General features: G+C 51.1%; 61 non-coding genes across 61 annotated transcripts; all 61 read right to left on the bottom strand.

Annotated features, from left to right (window-relative positions):
• Positions 1–88: 88 nt before the first annotated feature.
• Positions 89–161, bottom strand: trnak-cuu (transfer RNA lysine (anticodon CUU)). The gene has a single exon. It is a non-coding gene; the product is annotated as a tRNA-Lys (tRNA).
• Positions 162–258: 97 nt separating this feature from the next.
• trnak-cuu (transfer RNA lysine (anticodon CUU)) lies at positions 259–331 on the bottom strand. The gene has a single exon. It is a non-coding gene; the product is annotated as a tRNA-Lys (tRNA).
• Positions 332–431: 100 nt separating this feature from the next.
• Positions 432–504, bottom strand: trnak-cuu (transfer RNA lysine (anticodon CUU)). Its single transcript has one exon. It is a non-coding gene; the product is annotated as a tRNA-Lys (tRNA).
• Positions 505–600: 96 nt separating this feature from the next.
• Positions 601–673, bottom strand: trnak-cuu (transfer RNA lysine (anticodon CUU)). Its single transcript has one exon. It is a non-coding gene; the product is annotated as a tRNA-Lys (tRNA).
• A 96-nt stretch (positions 674–769) lies between these two features.
• Positions 770–842, bottom strand: trnak-cuu (transfer RNA lysine (anticodon CUU)). The gene has a single exon. It is a non-coding gene; the product is annotated as a tRNA-Lys (tRNA).
• Positions 843–938: 96 nt separating this feature from the next.
• trnak-cuu (transfer RNA lysine (anticodon CUU)) lies at positions 939–1,011 on the bottom strand. The gene has a single exon. It is a non-coding gene; the product is annotated as a tRNA-Lys (tRNA).
• A 98-nt stretch (positions 1,012–1,109) lies between these two features.
• trnak-cuu (transfer RNA lysine (anticodon CUU)) lies at positions 1,110–1,182 on the bottom strand. Its single transcript has one exon. It is a non-coding gene; the product is annotated as a tRNA-Lys (tRNA).
• Positions 1,183–1,450: 268 nt separating this feature from the next.
• Positions 1,451–1,523, bottom strand: trnak-cuu (transfer RNA lysine (anticodon CUU)). Its single transcript has one exon. It is a non-coding gene; the product is annotated as a tRNA-Lys (tRNA).
• Positions 1,524–1,622: 99 nt separating this feature from the next.
• On the bottom strand, positions 1,623–1,695 carry trnak-cuu (transfer RNA lysine (anticodon CUU)). Its single transcript has one exon. It is a non-coding gene; the product is annotated as a tRNA-Lys (tRNA).
• Positions 1,696–1,794: 99 nt separating this feature from the next.
• On the bottom strand, positions 1,795–1,867 carry trnak-cuu (transfer RNA lysine (anticodon CUU)). The gene has a single exon. It is a non-coding gene; the product is annotated as a tRNA-Lys (tRNA).
• Positions 1,868–1,963: 96 nt separating this feature from the next.
• Positions 1,964–2,036, bottom strand: trnak-cuu (transfer RNA lysine (anticodon CUU)). The gene has a single exon. It is a non-coding gene; the product is annotated as a tRNA-Lys (tRNA).
• Positions 2,037–2,306: 270 nt separating this feature from the next.
• Positions 2,307–2,379, bottom strand: trnak-cuu (transfer RNA lysine (anticodon CUU)). The gene has a single exon. It is a non-coding gene; the product is annotated as a tRNA-Lys (tRNA).
• Positions 2,380–2,648: 269 nt separating this feature from the next.
• trnak-cuu (transfer RNA lysine (anticodon CUU)) lies at positions 2,649–2,721 on the bottom strand. Its single transcript has one exon. It is a non-coding gene; the product is annotated as a tRNA-Lys (tRNA).
• Positions 2,722–2,817: 96 nt separating this feature from the next.
• On the bottom strand, positions 2,818–2,890 carry trnak-cuu (transfer RNA lysine (anticodon CUU)). The gene has a single exon. It is a non-coding gene; the product is annotated as a tRNA-Lys (tRNA).
• Positions 2,891–2,991: 101 nt separating this feature from the next.
• Positions 2,992–3,064, bottom strand: trnak-cuu (transfer RNA lysine (anticodon CUU)). The gene has a single exon. It is a non-coding gene; the product is annotated as a tRNA-Lys (tRNA).
• Positions 3,065–3,501: 437 nt separating this feature from the next.
• trnak-cuu (transfer RNA lysine (anticodon CUU)) lies at positions 3,502–3,574 on the bottom strand. The gene has a single exon. It is a non-coding gene; the product is annotated as a tRNA-Lys (tRNA).
• A 267-nt stretch (positions 3,575–3,841) lies between these two features.
• trnak-cuu (transfer RNA lysine (anticodon CUU)) lies at positions 3,842–3,914 on the bottom strand. The gene has a single exon. It is a non-coding gene; the product is annotated as a tRNA-Lys (tRNA).
• A 272-nt stretch (positions 3,915–4,186) lies between these two features.
• Positions 4,187–4,259, bottom strand: trnak-cuu (transfer RNA lysine (anticodon CUU)). The gene has a single exon. It is a non-coding gene; the product is annotated as a tRNA-Lys (tRNA).
• Positions 4,260–4,356: 97 nt separating this feature from the next.
• On the bottom strand, positions 4,357–4,429 carry trnak-cuu (transfer RNA lysine (anticodon CUU)). Its single transcript has one exon. It is a non-coding gene; the product is annotated as a tRNA-Lys (tRNA).
• A 272-nt stretch (positions 4,430–4,701) lies between these two features.
• Positions 4,702–4,774, bottom strand: trnak-cuu (transfer RNA lysine (anticodon CUU)). The gene has a single exon. It is a non-coding gene; the product is annotated as a tRNA-Lys (tRNA).
• Positions 4,775–4,871: 97 nt separating this feature from the next.
• Positions 4,872–4,944, bottom strand: trnak-cuu (transfer RNA lysine (anticodon CUU)). The gene has a single exon. It is a non-coding gene; the product is annotated as a tRNA-Lys (tRNA).
• A 100-nt stretch (positions 4,945–5,044) lies between these two features.
• Positions 5,045–5,117, bottom strand: trnak-cuu (transfer RNA lysine (anticodon CUU)). The gene has a single exon. It is a non-coding gene; the product is annotated as a tRNA-Lys (tRNA).
• A 96-nt stretch (positions 5,118–5,213) lies between these two features.
• Positions 5,214–5,286, bottom strand: trnak-cuu (transfer RNA lysine (anticodon CUU)). Its single transcript has one exon. It is a non-coding gene; the product is annotated as a tRNA-Lys (tRNA).
• A 441-nt stretch (positions 5,287–5,727) lies between these two features.
• On the bottom strand, positions 5,728–5,800 carry trnak-cuu (transfer RNA lysine (anticodon CUU)). Its single transcript has one exon. It is a non-coding gene; the product is annotated as a tRNA-Lys (tRNA).
• A 97-nt stretch (positions 5,801–5,897) lies between these two features.
• trnak-cuu (transfer RNA lysine (anticodon CUU)) lies at positions 5,898–5,970 on the bottom strand. The gene has a single exon. It is a non-coding gene; the product is annotated as a tRNA-Lys (tRNA).
• A 100-nt stretch (positions 5,971–6,070) lies between these two features.
• Positions 6,071–6,143, bottom strand: trnak-cuu (transfer RNA lysine (anticodon CUU)). The gene has a single exon. It is a non-coding gene; the product is annotated as a tRNA-Lys (tRNA).
• A 96-nt stretch (positions 6,144–6,239) lies between these two features.
• trnak-cuu (transfer RNA lysine (anticodon CUU)) lies at positions 6,240–6,312 on the bottom strand. The gene has a single exon. It is a non-coding gene; the product is annotated as a tRNA-Lys (tRNA).
• A 98-nt stretch (positions 6,313–6,410) lies between these two features.
• Positions 6,411–6,483, bottom strand: trnak-cuu (transfer RNA lysine (anticodon CUU)). The gene has a single exon. It is a non-coding gene; the product is annotated as a tRNA-Lys (tRNA).
• Positions 6,484–6,925: 442 nt separating this feature from the next.
• Positions 6,926–6,998, bottom strand: trnak-cuu (transfer RNA lysine (anticodon CUU)). The gene has a single exon. It is a non-coding gene; the product is annotated as a tRNA-Lys (tRNA).
• A 97-nt stretch (positions 6,999–7,095) lies between these two features.
• On the bottom strand, positions 7,096–7,168 carry trnak-cuu (transfer RNA lysine (anticodon CUU)). The gene has a single exon. It is a non-coding gene; the product is annotated as a tRNA-Lys (tRNA).
• Positions 7,169–7,268: 100 nt separating this feature from the next.
• Positions 7,269–7,341, bottom strand: trnak-cuu (transfer RNA lysine (anticodon CUU)). The gene has a single exon. It is a non-coding gene; the product is annotated as a tRNA-Lys (tRNA).
• Positions 7,342–7,437: 96 nt separating this feature from the next.
• On the bottom strand, positions 7,438–7,510 carry trnak-cuu (transfer RNA lysine (anticodon CUU)). The gene has a single exon. It is a non-coding gene; the product is annotated as a tRNA-Lys (tRNA).
• A 98-nt stretch (positions 7,511–7,608) lies between these two features.
• trnak-cuu (transfer RNA lysine (anticodon CUU)) lies at positions 7,609–7,681 on the bottom strand. Its single transcript has one exon. It is a non-coding gene; the product is annotated as a tRNA-Lys (tRNA).
• Positions 7,682–7,777: 96 nt separating this feature from the next.
• On the bottom strand, positions 7,778–7,850 carry trnak-cuu (transfer RNA lysine (anticodon CUU)). Its single transcript has one exon. It is a non-coding gene; the product is annotated as a tRNA-Lys (tRNA).
• Positions 7,851–7,946: 96 nt separating this feature from the next.
• trnak-cuu (transfer RNA lysine (anticodon CUU)) lies at positions 7,947–8,019 on the bottom strand. The gene has a single exon. It is a non-coding gene; the product is annotated as a tRNA-Lys (tRNA).
• Positions 8,020–8,117: 98 nt separating this feature from the next.
• Positions 8,118–8,190, bottom strand: trnak-cuu (transfer RNA lysine (anticodon CUU)). Its single transcript has one exon. It is a non-coding gene; the product is annotated as a tRNA-Lys (tRNA).
• A 268-nt stretch (positions 8,191–8,458) lies between these two features.
• Positions 8,459–8,531, bottom strand: trnak-cuu (transfer RNA lysine (anticodon CUU)). The gene has a single exon. It is a non-coding gene; the product is annotated as a tRNA-Lys (tRNA).
• Positions 8,532–8,630: 99 nt separating this feature from the next.
• trnak-cuu (transfer RNA lysine (anticodon CUU)) lies at positions 8,631–8,703 on the bottom strand. The gene has a single exon. It is a non-coding gene; the product is annotated as a tRNA-Lys (tRNA).
• A 99-nt stretch (positions 8,704–8,802) lies between these two features.
• Positions 8,803–8,875, bottom strand: trnak-cuu (transfer RNA lysine (anticodon CUU)). The gene has a single exon. It is a non-coding gene; the product is annotated as a tRNA-Lys (tRNA).
• Positions 8,876–8,971: 96 nt separating this feature from the next.
• Positions 8,972–9,044, bottom strand: trnak-cuu (transfer RNA lysine (anticodon CUU)). Its single transcript has one exon. It is a non-coding gene; the product is annotated as a tRNA-Lys (tRNA).
• Positions 9,045–9,313: 269 nt separating this feature from the next.
• On the bottom strand, positions 9,314–9,386 carry trnak-cuu (transfer RNA lysine (anticodon CUU)). The gene has a single exon. It is a non-coding gene; the product is annotated as a tRNA-Lys (tRNA).
• Positions 9,387–9,655: 269 nt separating this feature from the next.
• On the bottom strand, positions 9,656–9,728 carry trnak-cuu (transfer RNA lysine (anticodon CUU)). Its single transcript has one exon. It is a non-coding gene; the product is annotated as a tRNA-Lys (tRNA).
• Positions 9,729–9,824: 96 nt separating this feature from the next.
• Positions 9,825–9,897, bottom strand: trnak-cuu (transfer RNA lysine (anticodon CUU)). The gene has a single exon. It is a non-coding gene; the product is annotated as a tRNA-Lys (tRNA).
• Positions 9,898–9,997: 100 nt separating this feature from the next.
• On the bottom strand, positions 9,998–10,070 carry trnak-cuu (transfer RNA lysine (anticodon CUU)). The gene has a single exon. It is a non-coding gene; the product is annotated as a tRNA-Lys (tRNA).
• A 438-nt stretch (positions 10,071–10,508) lies between these two features.
• Positions 10,509–10,581, bottom strand: trnak-cuu (transfer RNA lysine (anticodon CUU)). Its single transcript has one exon. It is a non-coding gene; the product is annotated as a tRNA-Lys (tRNA).
• Positions 10,582–10,848: 267 nt separating this feature from the next.
• On the bottom strand, positions 10,849–10,921 carry trnak-cuu (transfer RNA lysine (anticodon CUU)). The gene has a single exon. It is a non-coding gene; the product is annotated as a tRNA-Lys (tRNA).
• Positions 10,922–11,192: 271 nt separating this feature from the next.
• Positions 11,193–11,265, bottom strand: trnak-cuu (transfer RNA lysine (anticodon CUU)). The gene has a single exon. It is a non-coding gene; the product is annotated as a tRNA-Lys (tRNA).
• Positions 11,266–11,362: 97 nt separating this feature from the next.
• trnak-cuu (transfer RNA lysine (anticodon CUU)) lies at positions 11,363–11,435 on the bottom strand. Its single transcript has one exon. It is a non-coding gene; the product is annotated as a tRNA-Lys (tRNA).
• A 617-nt stretch (positions 11,436–12,052) lies between these two features.
• trnak-cuu (transfer RNA lysine (anticodon CUU)) lies at positions 12,053–12,125 on the bottom strand. The gene has a single exon. It is a non-coding gene; the product is annotated as a tRNA-Lys (tRNA).
• Positions 12,126–12,222: 97 nt separating this feature from the next.
• trnak-cuu (transfer RNA lysine (anticodon CUU)) lies at positions 12,223–12,295 on the bottom strand. The gene has a single exon. It is a non-coding gene; the product is annotated as a tRNA-Lys (tRNA).
• A 100-nt stretch (positions 12,296–12,395) lies between these two features.
• trnak-cuu (transfer RNA lysine (anticodon CUU)) lies at positions 12,396–12,468 on the bottom strand. The gene has a single exon. It is a non-coding gene; the product is annotated as a tRNA-Lys (tRNA).
• A 96-nt stretch (positions 12,469–12,564) lies between these two features.
• Positions 12,565–12,637, bottom strand: trnak-cuu (transfer RNA lysine (anticodon CUU)). Its single transcript has one exon. It is a non-coding gene; the product is annotated as a tRNA-Lys (tRNA).
• Positions 12,638–12,735: 98 nt separating this feature from the next.
• On the bottom strand, positions 12,736–12,808 carry trnak-cuu (transfer RNA lysine (anticodon CUU)). Its single transcript has one exon. It is a non-coding gene; the product is annotated as a tRNA-Lys (tRNA).
• A 442-nt stretch (positions 12,809–13,250) lies between these two features.
• trnak-cuu (transfer RNA lysine (anticodon CUU)) lies at positions 13,251–13,323 on the bottom strand. Its single transcript has one exon. It is a non-coding gene; the product is annotated as a tRNA-Lys (tRNA).
• A 97-nt stretch (positions 13,324–13,420) lies between these two features.
• On the bottom strand, positions 13,421–13,493 carry trnak-cuu (transfer RNA lysine (anticodon CUU)). Its single transcript has one exon. It is a non-coding gene; the product is annotated as a tRNA-Lys (tRNA).
• A 100-nt stretch (positions 13,494–13,593) lies between these two features.
• trnak-cuu (transfer RNA lysine (anticodon CUU)) lies at positions 13,594–13,666 on the bottom strand. The gene has a single exon. It is a non-coding gene; the product is annotated as a tRNA-Lys (tRNA).
• A 96-nt stretch (positions 13,667–13,762) lies between these two features.
• trnak-cuu (transfer RNA lysine (anticodon CUU)) lies at positions 13,763–13,835 on the bottom strand. Its single transcript has one exon. It is a non-coding gene; the product is annotated as a tRNA-Lys (tRNA).
• Positions 13,836–13,933: 98 nt separating this feature from the next.
• trnak-cuu (transfer RNA lysine (anticodon CUU)) lies at positions 13,934–14,006 on the bottom strand. The gene has a single exon. It is a non-coding gene; the product is annotated as a tRNA-Lys (tRNA).
• Positions 14,007–14,102: 96 nt separating this feature from the next.
• On the bottom strand, positions 14,103–14,175 carry trnak-cuu (transfer RNA lysine (anticodon CUU)). The gene has a single exon. It is a non-coding gene; the product is annotated as a tRNA-Lys (tRNA).
• Positions 14,176–14,271: 96 nt separating this feature from the next.
• trnak-cuu (transfer RNA lysine (anticodon CUU)) lies at positions 14,272–14,344 on the bottom strand. The gene has a single exon. It is a non-coding gene; the product is annotated as a tRNA-Lys (tRNA).
• Positions 14,345–14,442: 98 nt separating this feature from the next.
• Positions 14,443–14,515, bottom strand: trnak-cuu (transfer RNA lysine (anticodon CUU)). The gene has a single exon. It is a non-coding gene; the product is annotated as a tRNA-Lys (tRNA).
• Between the last annotated feature and the right edge of the window lie 131 nt (positions 14,516–14,646).

The raw sequence follows: 14,646 nt of genomic DNA, 5'->3' as shown, positions 1-14,646 counted from the left end.
TACCTGATGTAGATGTTTAATGGACTGTGTAACAGAAAGAAGGGGGGGGGAAACAGACCCTTTGATAATCCCTCAAGAGATCGAACTGCGCCCAACGTGGGGCTCGAACCCACGACCCTGAGATTAAGAGTCACATGCTCTACCGACTGAGCTAGCCGGGCTCGGAAACTGATCCTGATGGTGATTTTCAATGGACTGTGTAACAGAAAGAAGGGGGGAAAAACAGACCCTTTGATAATCCCTCAAGAGATCGAACTGCGCCCAACGTGGGGCTCGAACCCACGACCCTGAGATTAAGAGTCTCATGCTCTACCAACTGAGCTAGCCGGGCTCGGAAACTGAATCTGATGGAGATGTTTAATGGACTGTGTAACAGAAAGAACGGGGGGGGAAAAACAGACCCTGCGATAAGCCCTCAAGAGATCAAACTGCGCCCAACGTGGGGGTCGAACCCACTACCCTGAGATTAAGAGTCTCACGCTCTACCGACTGAGCTAGCCGGGCTCCGAAAGCGGTCCTGATGGAGATTTTCAATGGACTGTGTAACAGAAAGAAGGGGGAAAAACAGAACCTGCGATAATCCCTCAAGAGATCTAACTGCGCCCAACGTGGGGCTCGAACCCACGACCCTGAGATTAAGAGTCTCATGCTCTACCGACTGAGCTAGCCGGGCTATGAAACTGATCCTGATGGAGATGTTTAATGGACTGTGTAACAGAAAGAAGGGGGAAAAACAGAACCTGCGATAATCCCTCAAGAGATCTAACTGCGCCCAACGTGGGGCTCGAACCCACGACCCTGAGATTAAGAGTCTCATGCTCTACCGACTGAGCTAGCCGGGCGCGGAAACTGTTCCTGATGGAGATTTTCAATGGACTGTGTAACAGAAAGAACGGGGAAAAACAGACCCTTTTATAACAACTAAAGGGATCGAACTGCGCCCAACGTGGGGCTCGAACCCACGACCCTGAGATTAAGAGTCTCATGCTCTACCGACTGAGCTAGCCGGGCTATGAAACTGAACCTGATGGAGATGTTTAATGGACTGTGTAACAGAAAGAAGGGGGGGAAAAACAGACCCTTTGATAATCCCTTAAGAGATCGAACCTCGCCCAACGTAGGGCTCGAACCCACGACCCTGAGATTAAGAGTCTCATGCTCTACCGACTGAGCTAGCCGGGCTATGAAACTGAAACTGATGGAGATGTTTAATGGACTGTGTAACAGAAAGAAGGGGGGGAAAAACAGACCCTTTGATAATCCCTCAAGAGATCGAACTGCGCCCAACGTGGGGCTCGAACCCACGACCCTGAGATTAAGAGTCTCATGGTCTACCGACTGAGCTAGCCGGGCTCCGAAACGGAACCTGATGTAGATGTTTAATGGACTGTGTAACAGAAAGAAGGGGGGGGGGAATGACACTCTGATAATCCCTCAAGAGATCAAACTGCGCCCAACGTGGGGCTCGAACCCACGACCCTGAGATTAAGAGTCTCATGCTCTACCGACTGAGCTAGCCGGGCGCGGAAACCGTTCCGGATGGAGATTTTCAATGGACTGTGTAACAGAAAGAACGGGGGGGGAAAACAGACCCTTTGATAATCCCTCAAGAGATCGAACTGCGCCCAACGTGGGGCTCGAACCCACGACCCTGAGATTAAGAGTCTCATGCTCTACCGACTGAGCTAGCCGGGCTCGGAAACTGAATCTGATGGAGATGTTTAATGGACTGTGTAACAGAAAGAACGGGGGGGAAAAACAGACCCTGCGATAATCCCTCAAGAGATCAAACTGCGCCCAACGTGGGGGTCGAACCCACGACCCTGAGATTAAGAGTCTCATGCTCTACCGACTGAGCTAGCCGGGCTCCGAAAGCGGTCCTGATGGAGATTTTCAATGGACTGTGTAACAGAAAGAAGGGGGAAAAACAGACCCTTTGATAATCCCTTAAAAGATCGAACCGCGCCCAACGTGGGGCTCGAACCCACGACCCTGAGATTAAGAGTCTCATGCTCTACCGACTGAGCTAGCCGGGCTATGAAGCTGAACCTGATGGAGATGTTTAATGGACTGTGTAACAGAAAGAAGGGGGGGGGGAAACAGACCCTTTGATAATCCCTCAAGAGATCGAACTGCGCCCAACGTGGGGCATGAACCAACGAACCTGAGATTAAGAGTCTCATGCTCTACCGACTGAGCTAGCCGGGCTCCGAAACGGTACCTGATGTAGATGTTTAATGGACTGTGTAACAGAAAGAAGGGGGGGAAAAACAGACCCTTTGATAATCCCTCAAGAGATCGAACTGCGCCCAACGTGGGGCTCGAACCCACGACCCTGAGATTAAGAGTCTCATGCTCTACCGACTGAGCTAGCCGGGCTCGGAAACTGAATCTGATGGAGATGTTTAATGGACTGTGTAACAGAAAGAACGGGGGGGGAAAAACAGACCCTGCGATAATCCCTCAAGAGATCAAACTGCGCCCAACGTGGGGGTCGAACCCACTACCCTGAGATTAAGAGTCTCATGCTCTACCGACTGAGGTAGCCGGGCTCCGAAAGCGGTCCTGATGGAGATTTTCAATGGACTGTGTAACAGAAAGAAGGGGGAAAAACAGAACCTGCGATAATCCCTCAAGAGATCTAACTGCGCCCAACATGGGGCTCGAACCCACGACCCTGAGATTAAGAGTCTCATGCTCTACCGACTGAGCTAGCCGGGCGCGGAAACTGTTCCTGATGGAGATTTTCAATGGACTGTGTAACAGAAAGAACGGGGAAAAACAGACCCTTTTATAACAACTAAAGGGATCGACCTGCGCCCAACGTGGGGCTCGAACCCACGACCCTGAGATTAAGAGTCTCATGCTCTACCGACTGAGCTAGCCGGGCTATGAAACTGAACCTGATGGAGATGTTTAATGGACTGTGTAACAGAAAAAAGGGGGGGGGGGGAAACAGACCCTTTGATAATCCCTTAAGAGATCGAACCGCGCCCAACGTGGGGCTCGAACCCACGACCCTGAGATTAAGAGTCTCATGCTCTACCGACTGAGCTAGTCGGGCTATGAAACTGTACCTGATGGAGATGTTTAATGGACTGTGTAACAGAAAGAAGGGGGGGAAAACAGACCCTTTGATAATCCCTCAAGAGATCGAACTGCGCCCAACGTGGGGCATGAACCAACGAACCTGAGATTAAGAGTCTCATGCTCTACCGACTGAGCTAGCCGGGCTCCGAAACGGTACCTGATGTAGATGTTTAATGGACTGTGTAACAGAAAGAAGGGGGGGGAAACAGACCCTTTGATAATCCCTCAAGAGATCGAACTGCGCCCAACGTGGGGCTCGAACCCATGACCCTGAGATTAAGAGTCACATGCTCTACCGACTGAGCTAGCCGGGCTCGGAAACTGTTCCTGATGGTGATTTTCAATGGACTGTGTAACAGAAAGAAGGGGGGAAAAACAGACCCTTTGATAATCCCTCAAGAGATCGAACTGCGCCCAACGTGGGGCTCGAACCCACGACCCTGAGATTAAGAGTCTCATGCTCTACCGACTGAGCTAGCCGGGCTCGGAAAGCGGTCCTGATGGAGATTTTCAATGGACTGTGTAACAGAAAGAAGGGGGAAAAACAGACCCTTTGATAATCCCTTAAGAGATCGAACCGCGCCCAACGTGGGGCTCGAACCCACGAGCCTGAGATTAAGAGTCTCATGCTCTACCGACTGAGCTAGCCGGGCTATGAAACGGAACCTGATCGAGATGTTTAATGGACTGTGTAACAGAAAGAAGGGGGTGGGAAACAGACACTTTGATAATCCCTCAAGAGATCGAACTGCGCCCAACGTGGGGCTCGAACCCACGACCCTGAGATTAAGAGTCTCATGCTCTACCGACTGAGCTAGCCGGGCTCGGAAACTGAATCTGATGGAGATGTTTAATGGACTGTGTAACAGAAAGAACGGGGGGGGGGGGGAAACAGACCCTGCGATAATCCCTCAAGAGATCAAACTGCGCCCAACGTGGGGCTCGAACCCACGACTCTGAGATTAAGAGTCTGATGCTCTACCGACTGAGCTAGCCGGGCTCGGAAACTGAGTTTTATGGAGATGTTTAATGGACTGTGTAACAGAAAGAAGGGGGGTAAACAGAGCCATTGACAATGACTCAAGAGATCGAACTGCGCCCAACGTGGGGCTCGAACCCACGACCCTGAGATTAAGAGTCACATGCTCTACCGACTGAGCTAGCCGGGCTCGGAAACTGTTCCTGATGGTGATTTTCAATGGACTGTGTAACAGAAAGAAGGGGGGAAAAACAGACCCTTTGATAATCCCTCAAGAGATCGAACTGCGCCCAACGTGGGGCTCGAACCCACGACCCTGAGATTAAGAGTCTCATGCTCTACCGACTGAGCTAGCCGGGCTCGGAAACTGAATCTGATGGAGATGTTTAATGGACTGTGTAACAGAAAGAACGGGGGGTGGGGGGAAACAGACCCTGCGATAATCCCTCAAGAGATCAAACTGCGCCCAACGTGGGGGTCGAACCCACTACCCTGATATTAAGAGTCTCATGCTCTACCGACTGAGCTAGCCGGGCTCCGAAAGCGGTCCTGATGGAGATTTTCAATGGACTGTGTAACAGAAAGAAGGGGGAAAAACAGAACCTGCGATAATCCCTCAAGAGATCGAACTGCGCCCAACGTGGGGCTCGAACCCACGACCCTGAGATTAAGAGTCTCATGCTCTACCGACTGAGCTAGCCGGGCTCGGAAACTGTTCCTGATGGAGATTTTCAATGGACTGTGTAACAGAAAGAAGGGGGGAAAAACAGACCCTTTTATAACAACTAAAGGGATCGAACTGCGCCCAACGTGGGGCTCGAACCCACGACCCTGAGATTAAGAGTCTCATGCTCTACCGACTGAGCTAGCCGGGCTCCGAAAGTGGACCTGATGGAGATTTTCAATGGACTGTGTAACAGAAAGAAGGGGGGGGGGGAAACAGACCCTTTGATAATCCCTCAAGAGATCTAACAGAGCCCAACGTGGGGCTCGAACCCACGACCCTGAGATTAAGAGTCTCATGCTCTACCGACTGAGCTAGCCGGGCTCGGAAACTGTTCCTGATGGAGATTTTCAATGGACTGTGTAACAGAATGAACGGGGAAAAACAGACCCTTTTATAACAACTAAAGGGATCGAACTGCGCCCAACGTGGGGCTCGAACCCACGACCCTGAGATTAAGAGTCTCATGCTCTACCGACTGAGCTAGCCGGGCTATGAAACTGAAACTGATGGAGATGTTTAATGGACTGTGTAACAGAAAGAAGGGGGGGAAAAACAGACCCTTTGATAATCCCTTAAGAGATCGAACCGCGCCCAACGAGGGGCTCGAACCCACGACCCTGAGATTAAGAGTCTCATGCTGTACCGACTGAGCTAGTCGGGCTATGAAACTGAACCTGATGGAGATGTTTAATGGACTGTGTAACAGAAAGAAGGGGGGGGGAAACAGACCCTTTGATAATCCCTCAAGTGATCGAACTGCGCCCAACGTGGGGCATGAACCAACGAACCTGAGATTAAGAGTCTCATGCTCTACCGACTGAGCTAGCCGGGCTCCGAAACGGTACCTGATGTAGATGTTTAATGGACTGTGTAACAGAAAGAAGGGGGGGGGGAAACAGACCCTTTGATAATCCCTCAAGAGATCGAACTGCGCCCAACGTGGGGCTCGAACCCACGACCCTGAGATTAAGAGTCACATGCTCTACCGACTGAGCTAGCCGGGCTCGGAAACTGATCCTGATGGTGATTTTCAATGGACTGTGTAACAGAAAGAAGGGGGGAAAAACAGACCCTTTGATAATCCCTCAAGAGATCGAACTGCGCCCAACGTGGGGCTCGAACCCACGACCCTGAGATTAAGAGTCTCATGCTCTACCAACTGAGCTAGCCGGGCTCGGAAACTGAATCTGATGGAGATGTTTAATGGACTGTGTAACAGAAAGAACGGGGGGGGGAAAACAGACCCTGCGATAATCCCTCAAGAGATCAAATTGCGCCCAACGTGGGGGTCGAACCCACTACCCTGAGATTAAGAGTCTCACGCTCTACCGACTGAGCTAGCCGGGCTCCGAAAGCGGTCCTGATGGAGATTTTCAATGGACTGTGTAACAGAAAGAAGGGGGAAAAACAGAACCTGCGATAATCCCTCAAGAGATCTAACTGCGCCCAACGTGGGGCTCGAACCCACGACCCTGAGATTAAGAGTCTCATGCTCTACCGACTGAGCTAGCCGGGCTATGAAACTGATCCTGATGGAGATGTTTAATGGACTGTGTAACAGAAAGAAGGGGGGGGAAAACAGACCCTTTGATAATCCCTCAAGAGATCGAACTGCGCCCAACGTGGGGGTCGAACCCACGACCCTGAGATTAAGAGTCTCATGCTCTACCGACTGAGCTAGCCGGGCTATGAAACTGAAACTGATGGAGATGTTTAATGGACTGTGTAACAGAAAGAAGGGGGGGAAAAACAGACCCTTTGATAATCCCTTAAGAGATCGAACCGCGCCCAACGAGGGGCTCGAACCCACGACCCTGAGATTAAGAGTCTCATGCTCTACCGACTGAGCTAGTCGGGCTATGAAACTGAACCTGATGGAGATGTTTAATGGACTGTGTAACAGAAAGAAGGGGGGGGAAAACAGACCCTTTGATAATCCCTCAAGTGATCGAACTGCGCCCAACGTGGGGCATGAACCAACGAACCTGAGATTAAGAGTCTCATGCTCTACCGACTGAGCTAGCCGGGCTCCGAAACGGTACCTGATGTAGATGTTTAATGGACTGTGTAACAGAAAGAAGGGGGGGGGGGGAACAGACCCTTTGATAATCCCTCAAGAGATCGAACTGCGCCCAACGTGGGGCTCGAACCCACGACCCTGAGATTAAGAGTCACATGCTCTACCGACTGAGCTAGCCGGGCTCGGAAACTGATCCTGATGGTGATTTTCAATGGACTGTGTAACAGAAAGAAGGGGGGAAAAACAGACCCTTTGATAATCCCTCAAGAGATCGAACTGCGCCCAACGTGGGGCTCGAACCCACGACCCTGAGATTAAGAGTCTCATGCTCTACCAACTGAGCTAGGCGGGCTCGGAAACTGAATCTGATGGAGATGTTTAATGGACTGTGTAACAGAAAGAACGGGGGGGGAAAAACAGACCCTGCGATAATCCCTCAAGAGATCAAACTGCGCCCAACGTGGGGGTCGAACCCACTACCCTGAGATTAAGAGTCTCACGCTCTACCGACTGAGCTAGCCGGGCTCCGAAAGCGGTCCTGATGGAGATTTTCAATGGACTGTGTAACAGAAAGAAGGGGGAAAAACAGAACCTGCGATAATCCCTCAAGAGATCTAACTGCGCCCAACGTGGGGCTCGAACCCACGACCCTGAGATTAAGAGTCTCATGCTCTACCGACTGAGCTAGCCGGGCTATGAAACTGATCCTGATGGAGATGTTTAATGGACTGTGTAACAGAAAGAAGGGGGGGAAAAACAGACCCTTTGATAATCCCTCAAGAGATCGAACTGCGCCCAACGTGGGGGTCGAACCCACGACCCTGAGATTAAGAGTCTCATGCTCTACCGACTGAGCTAGCCGGGCTCCGAAAGCGTTCCTGATGGAGATTTTCAATGGACTGTGTAACAGAAAGAAGGGGGAAAAACAGAACCTGCGATAATCCCTCAAGAGATCTAACTGCGCCCAACGTGGGGCTCGAACCCACGACCCTGAGATTAAGAGTCTCATGCTCTACCGACTGAGCTAGCCGGGCGCGGAAACTGTTCCTGATGGAGATTTTCAATGGACTGTGTAACAGAAAGAACGGGGAAAAACAGACCCTTTTATAACAACTAAAGGGATCGAACTGCGCCCAACGTGGGGCTCGAACCCACGACCCTGAGATTAAGAGTCTCATGCTCTACCGACTGAGCTAGCCGGGCTATGAAACTGAACCTGATGGAGATGTTTAATGGACTGTGTAACAGAAAGAAGGGGGGGAAAAACAGACCCTTTGATAATCCCTTAAGAGATCGAACCTCGCCCAACGTAGGGCTCGAACCCACGACCCTGAGATTAAGAGTCTCATGCTCTACCGACTGAGCTAGCCGGGCTATGAGATTGAAACTGATGGAGATGTTTAATGGACTGTGTAACAGAAAGAAGGGGGGGAAAAACAGACCCTTTGATAATCCCTCAAGAGATCGAACTGCGCCCAACGTGGGGCTCGAACCCACGACCCTGAGATTAAGAGTCTCATGGTCTACCGACTGAGCTAGCCGGGCTCCGAAACGGAACCTGATGTAGATGTTTAATGGACTGTGTAACAGAAAGAAGGGGGGGGGGAATGACACTCTGATAATCCCTCAAGAGATCAAACTGCGCCCAACGTGGGGCTCGAACCCACGACCCTGAGATTAAGAGTCTCATGCTCTACCGACTGAGCTAGCCGGGCGCGGAAACCGTTCCTGATGGAGATTTTCAATGGACTGTGTAACAGAAAGAACGGGGGGGGAAAACAGACCCTTTGATAATCCCTCAAGAGATCGAACTGCGCCCAACGTGGGGCTCGAACCCACGACCCTGAGATTAAGAGTCTCATGCTCTACCGACTGAGCTAGCCGGGCTCGGAAACTGAATCTGATGGAGATGTTTAATGGACTGTGTAACAGAAAGAACGGGGGGGAAAAACAGACCCTGCGATAATCCCTCAAGAGATCAAACTGCGCCCAACGTGGGGGTCGAACCCACGACCCTGAGATTAAGAGTCTCATGCTCTACCGACTGAGCTAGCCGGGCTCCGAAAGCGGTCCTGATGGAGATTTTCAATGGACTGTGTAACAGAAAGAAGGGGGAAAAACAGACCCTTTGATAATCCCTTAAGAGATCGAACCGCGCCCAACGTGGGGCTCGAACCCACGACCCTGAGATTAAGAGTCTCATGCTCTACCGACTGAGCTAGCCGGGCTATGAAGCTGAACCTGATGGAGATGTTTAATGGACTGTGTAACAGAAAGAAGGGGGGGGGAAACAGACCCTTTGATAATCCCTCAAGAGATCGAACTGCGCCCAACGTGGGGCATGAACCAACGAACCTGAGATTAAGAGTCTCATGCTCTACCGACTGAGCTAGCCGGGCTCCGAAACGGTACCTGATGTAGATGTTTAATGGACTGTGTAACAGAAAGAAGGGGGGGAAAAACAGACCCTTTGATAATCCCTCAAGAGATCGAACTGCGCCCAACGTGGGGCTCGAACCCACGACCCTGAGATTAAGAGTCTCATGCTCTACCGACTGAGCTAGCCGGGCTCGGAAACTGAATCTGATGGAGATGTTTAATGGACTGTGTAACAGAAAGAACGGGGGGGGAAAAACAGACCCTGCGATAATCCCTCAAGAGATCAAACTGCGCCCAACGTGGGGGTCGAACCCACTACCCTGAGATTAAGAGTCTCATGCTCTACCGACTGAGGTAGCCGGGCTCCGAAAGCGGTCCTGATGGAGATTTTCAATGGACTGTGTAACAGAAAGAAGGGGGAAAAACAGAACCTGCGATAATCCCTCAAGAGATCTAACTGCGCCCAACATGGGGCTCGAACCCACGACCCTGAGATTAAGAGTCTCATGCTCTACCGACTGAGCTAGCCGGGCGCGGAAACTGTTCCTGATGGAGATTTTCAATGGACTGTGTAACAGAAAGAACGGGGAAAAACAGACCATTTTATAACAACTAAAGGGATCGACCTGCGCCCAACGTGGGGCTCGAACCCACGACCCTGAGATTAAGAGTCTCATGCTCTACCGACTGAGCTAGCCGGGCTATGAAACTGAACCTGATGGAGATGTTTAATGGACTGTGTAACAGAAAAAAGGGGGGGGGAAAAACAGACCCTTTGATAATCCCTTAAGAGATCGAACCGCGCCCAACGTGGGGCTCGAACCCACGACCCTGAGATTAAGAGTCTCATGCTCTACCGACTGAGCTAGTCGGGCTATGAAACTGTACCTGATGGAGATGTTTAATGGACTGTGTAACAGAAAGAAGGGGGGGAAAACAGACCCTTTGATAATCCCTCAAGAGATCGAACTGCGCCCAACGTGGGGCATGAACCAACGAACCTGAGATTAAGAGTCTCATGCTCTACCGACTGAGCTAGCCGGGCTCCGAAACGGTACCTGATGTAGATGTTTAATGGACTGTGTAACAGAAAGAAGGGGGGGGAAACAGACCCTTTGATAATCCCTCAAGAGATCGAACTGCGCCCAACGTGGGGCTCGAACCCATGACCCTGAGATTAAGAGTCACATGCTCTACCGACTGAGCTAGCCGGGCTCGGAAACTGTTCCTGATGGTGATTTTCAATGGACTGTGTAACAGAAAGAAGGGGGGGAAAAACAGACCCTTTGATAATCCCTCAAGAGATCGAACTGCGCCCAACGTGGGGCTCGAACCCACGACCCTGAGATTAAGAGTCTCATGCTCTACCGACTGAGCTAGCCGGGCTCGGAAAGTGGTCCTGATGGAGATTTTCAATGGACTGTGTAACAGAAAGAAGGGGGAAAAACAGACCCTTTGATAATCCCTTAAGAGATCGAACCGCGCCCAACGTGGGGCTCGAACCCACGAGCCTGAGATTAAGAGTCTCATGCTCTACCGACTGAGCTAGCCGGGCTATGAAACGGAACCTGATCGAGATGTTTAATGGACTGTGTAACAGAAAGAAGGGGGTGGGAAACAGACACTTTGATAATCCCTCAAGAGATCGAACTGCGCCCAACGTGGGGCTCGAACCCACGACCCTGAGATTAAGAGTCTCATGCTCTACCGACTGAGCTAGCCGGGCTCGGAAACTGAATCTGATGGAGATGTTTAATGGACTGTGTAACAGAAAGAACGGGGGGGGGGGGAAACAGACCCTGCGATAATCCCTCAAGAGATCAAACTGCGCCCAACGTGGGGCTCGAACCCACGACTCTGAGATTAAGAGTCTGATGCTCTACCGACTGAGCTAGCCGGGCTCGGAAACTGAGTTTTATGGAGATGTTTAATGGACTGTGTAACAGAAAGAAGGGGGGTAAACAGAGCCATTGACAATGACTCAAGAGATCGAACTGCGCCCAACGTGGGGCTCGAACCCACGACCCTGAGATTAAGAGTCACATGCTCTACCGACTGAGCTAGCCGGGCTCGGAAACTGTTCCTGATGGTGATTTTCAATGGACTGTGTAACAGAAAGAAGGGGGGAAAAACAGACCCTTTGATAATCCCTCAAGAGATCGAACTGCGCCCAACGTGGGGCTCGAACCCACGACCCTGAGATTAAGAGTCTCATGCTCTACCGACTGAGCTAGCCGGGCTCGGAAACTGAATCTGATGGAGATGTTTAATGGACTGTGTAACAGAAAGAACGGGGGGTGGGGGGAAACAGACCCTGCGATAATCCCTCAAGAGATCAAACTGCGCCCAACGTGGGGGTCGAACCCACGACCCTGAGATTAAGAGTCTCATGCTCTACCGACTGAGCTAGCCGGCTATGAAACTGAAACTGATGGAGATGTTTAATGGACTGTGTAACAGAAAGAAGGGGGGGAAAAACAGACCCTTTGATAATCCCTTAAGAGATCGAACCGCGCCCAACGAGGGGCTCGAACCCACGACCCTGAGATTAAGAGTCTCATGCTCTACCGACTGAGCTAGTCGGGCTATGAAACTGAACCTGATGGAGATGTTTAATGGACTGTGTAACAGAAAGAAGGGGGGGGGAAACAGACCCTTTGATAATCCCTCAAGTGATCGAACTGCGCCCAACGTGGGGCATGAACCAACGAACCTGAGATTAAGAGTCTCATGCTCTACCGACTGAGCTAGCCGGGCTCCGAAACGGTACCTGATGTAGATGTTTAATGGACTGTGTAACAGAAAGAAGGGGGGGGGGGAAACAGACCCTTTGATAATCCCTCAAGAGATCGAACTGCGCCCAACGTGGGGCTCGAACCCACGACCCTGAGATTAAGAGTCACATGCTCTACCGACTGAGCTAGCCGGGCTCGGAAACTGATCCTGATGGTGATTTTCAATGGACTGTGTAACAGAAAGAAGGGGGGAAAAACAGACCCTTTGATAATCCCTCAAGAGATCGAACTGCGCCCAACGTGGGGCTCGAACCCACGACCCTGAGATTAAGAGTCTCATGCTCTACCAACTGAGCTAGCCGGGCTCGGAAACTGAATCTGATGGAGATGTTTAATGGACTGTGTAACAGAAAGAACGGGGGGGGAAAAACAGACCCTGCGATAATCCCTCAAGAGATCAAATTGCGCCCAACGTGGGGGTCGAACCCACTACCCTGAGATTAAGAGTCTCACGCTCTACCGACTGAGCTAGCCGGGCTCCGAAAGCGGTCCTGATGGAGATTTTCAATGGACTGTGTAACAGAAAGAAGGGGGAAAAACAGAACCTGCGATAATCCCTCAAGAGATCTAACTGCGCCCAACGTGGGGCTCGAACCCACGACCCTGAGATTAAGAGTCTCATGCTCTACCGACTGAGCTAGCCGGGCTATGAAACTGATCCTGATGGAGATGTTTAATGGACTGTGTAACAGAAAGAAGGGGGGGGAAAACAGACCCTTTGATAATCCCTCAAGAGATCGAACTGCGCCCAACGTGGGGGTCGAACCCACGACCCTGAGATTAAGAGTCTCATGCTCTACCGACTGAGCTAGCCGGGCTATGAAACTGAAACTGATGGAGATGTTTAATGGACTGTGTAACAGAAAGAAGGGGGGGAAAAACAGACCCTTTGATAATCCCTTAAGAGATCGAACCGCGCCCAACGAGGGGCTCGAACCCACGACCCTGAGATTAAGAGTCTCATGGTCTACCGACTGAGCTAGTCGGGCTATGAAACTGAACCTGATGGAGATGTTTAATGGACTGTGTAACAGAAAGAAGGGGGGGGAAAACAGACCCTTTGATAATCCCTCAAGTGATCGAACTGCGCCCAACGTGGGGCATGAACCAACGAACCTGAGATTAAGAGTCTCATGCTCTACCGACTGAGCTAGCCGGGCTCCGAAACGGTACCTGATGTAGATGTTTAATGGACTGTGTAACAGAAAGAAGGGGGGGGGGGGAACAGACCCTTTGATAATCCCTCAAGAGATCGAACTGCGCCCAACGTGGGGCTCGAACCCACGACCCTGAGATTAAGAGTCACATGCTCTACCGACTGAGCTAGCCGGGCTCGGAAACTGATCCTGATGGTGATTTTCAATGGACTGTGTAACAGAAAGAAGGGGGGAAAAACAGACCCTTTGATAATCCCTCAAGAGATCTAACTGCGCCCAACGTGGGGCTCGAACCCACGACCCTGAGATTAAGAGTCTCATGCTCTACCAACTGAGCTAGGCGGGCTCGGAAACTGAATCTGATGGAGATGTTTAATGGACTGTGTAACAGAAAGAACGGGGGGGGAAAAACAGACCCTGCGATAATCCCTCAAGAGATCAAACTGCGCCCAACGTGGGGGTCGAACCCACTACCCTGAGATTAAGAGTCTCACGCTCTACCGACTGAGCTAGCCGGGCTCCGAAAGCGGTCCTGATGGAGATTTTCAATGGACTGTGTAACAGAAAGAAGGGGGAAAAACAGAACCTGCGATAATCCCTCAAGAGATCTAACTGCGCCCAACGTGGGGCTCGAACCCACGACCCTGAGATTAAGAGTCTCATGCTCTACCGACTGAGCTAGCCGGGCTATGAAACTGATCCTGATGGAGATGTTTAATGGACTGTGTAACAGAAAGAAGGGGGGGAAAAACAGACCCTTTGATAATCCCTCAAGAGATCGAACTGCGCCCAACGTGGGGGTCGAACCCACGACCCTGAGATTAAGAGTCTCATGCTCTACCGACTGAGCTAGCCGGGCTCCGAAAGCGTTCCTGATGGAGATTTTCAATGGACTGTGTAACAGAAAGAAGGGGGAAAAACAGAACCTGCGATAATCCCTCAAGAGATCTAACTGCGCCCAACGTGGGGCTCGAACCCACGACCCTGAGATTAAGAGTCTCATGCTCTACCGACTGAGCTAGCCGGGCGCGGAAACTGTTCCTGATGGAGATTTTCAATGGACTGTGTAACAGAAAGAACGGGGAAAAACAGACCCTTTTATAACAACTAAAGGGATCGAACTGCGCCCAACGTGGGGCTCGAACCCACGACCCTGAGATTAAGAGTCTCATGCTCTACCGACTGAGCTAGCCGGGCTATGAAACTGAACCTGATGGAGATGTTTAATGGACTGTGTAACAGAAAGAAGGGGGGGAAAAACAGACCCTTTGATAATCCCTTAAGAGATCGAACCTTGCCCAACGTAGGGCTCGAACCCACGACCCTGAGATTAAGAGTCTCATGCTCTACCGACTGAGCTAGTCGGGCTATGAGACTGAACCTGATGGAGATGTTTAATGGACTGTGTAACAGAAAGAAGGGGGGGGGAAACAGACCCTTTGATAATCCCTCAAGAGATCGAACTGCGCCCAACGTGGGGCATGAACCAACGAACGTGA

This window comes from Idiotropiscis lumnitzeri, chromosome 6 (genome assembly GCF_059441095.1).
Source record: "Idiotropiscis lumnitzeri isolate Australia: NSW breed Sydney's pygmy pipehorse chromosome 6, RoL_Ilum_1.0, whole genome shotgun sequence".
In the NCBI taxonomy this organism is placed as follows: domain Eukaryota; kingdom Metazoa; phylum Chordata; class Actinopteri; order Syngnathiformes; family Syngnathidae; genus Idiotropiscis; species Idiotropiscis lumnitzeri.
Note: the sequence above shows the minus strand (reverse complement) of the source record. Positions and strands in the feature narration are given on the sequence as shown.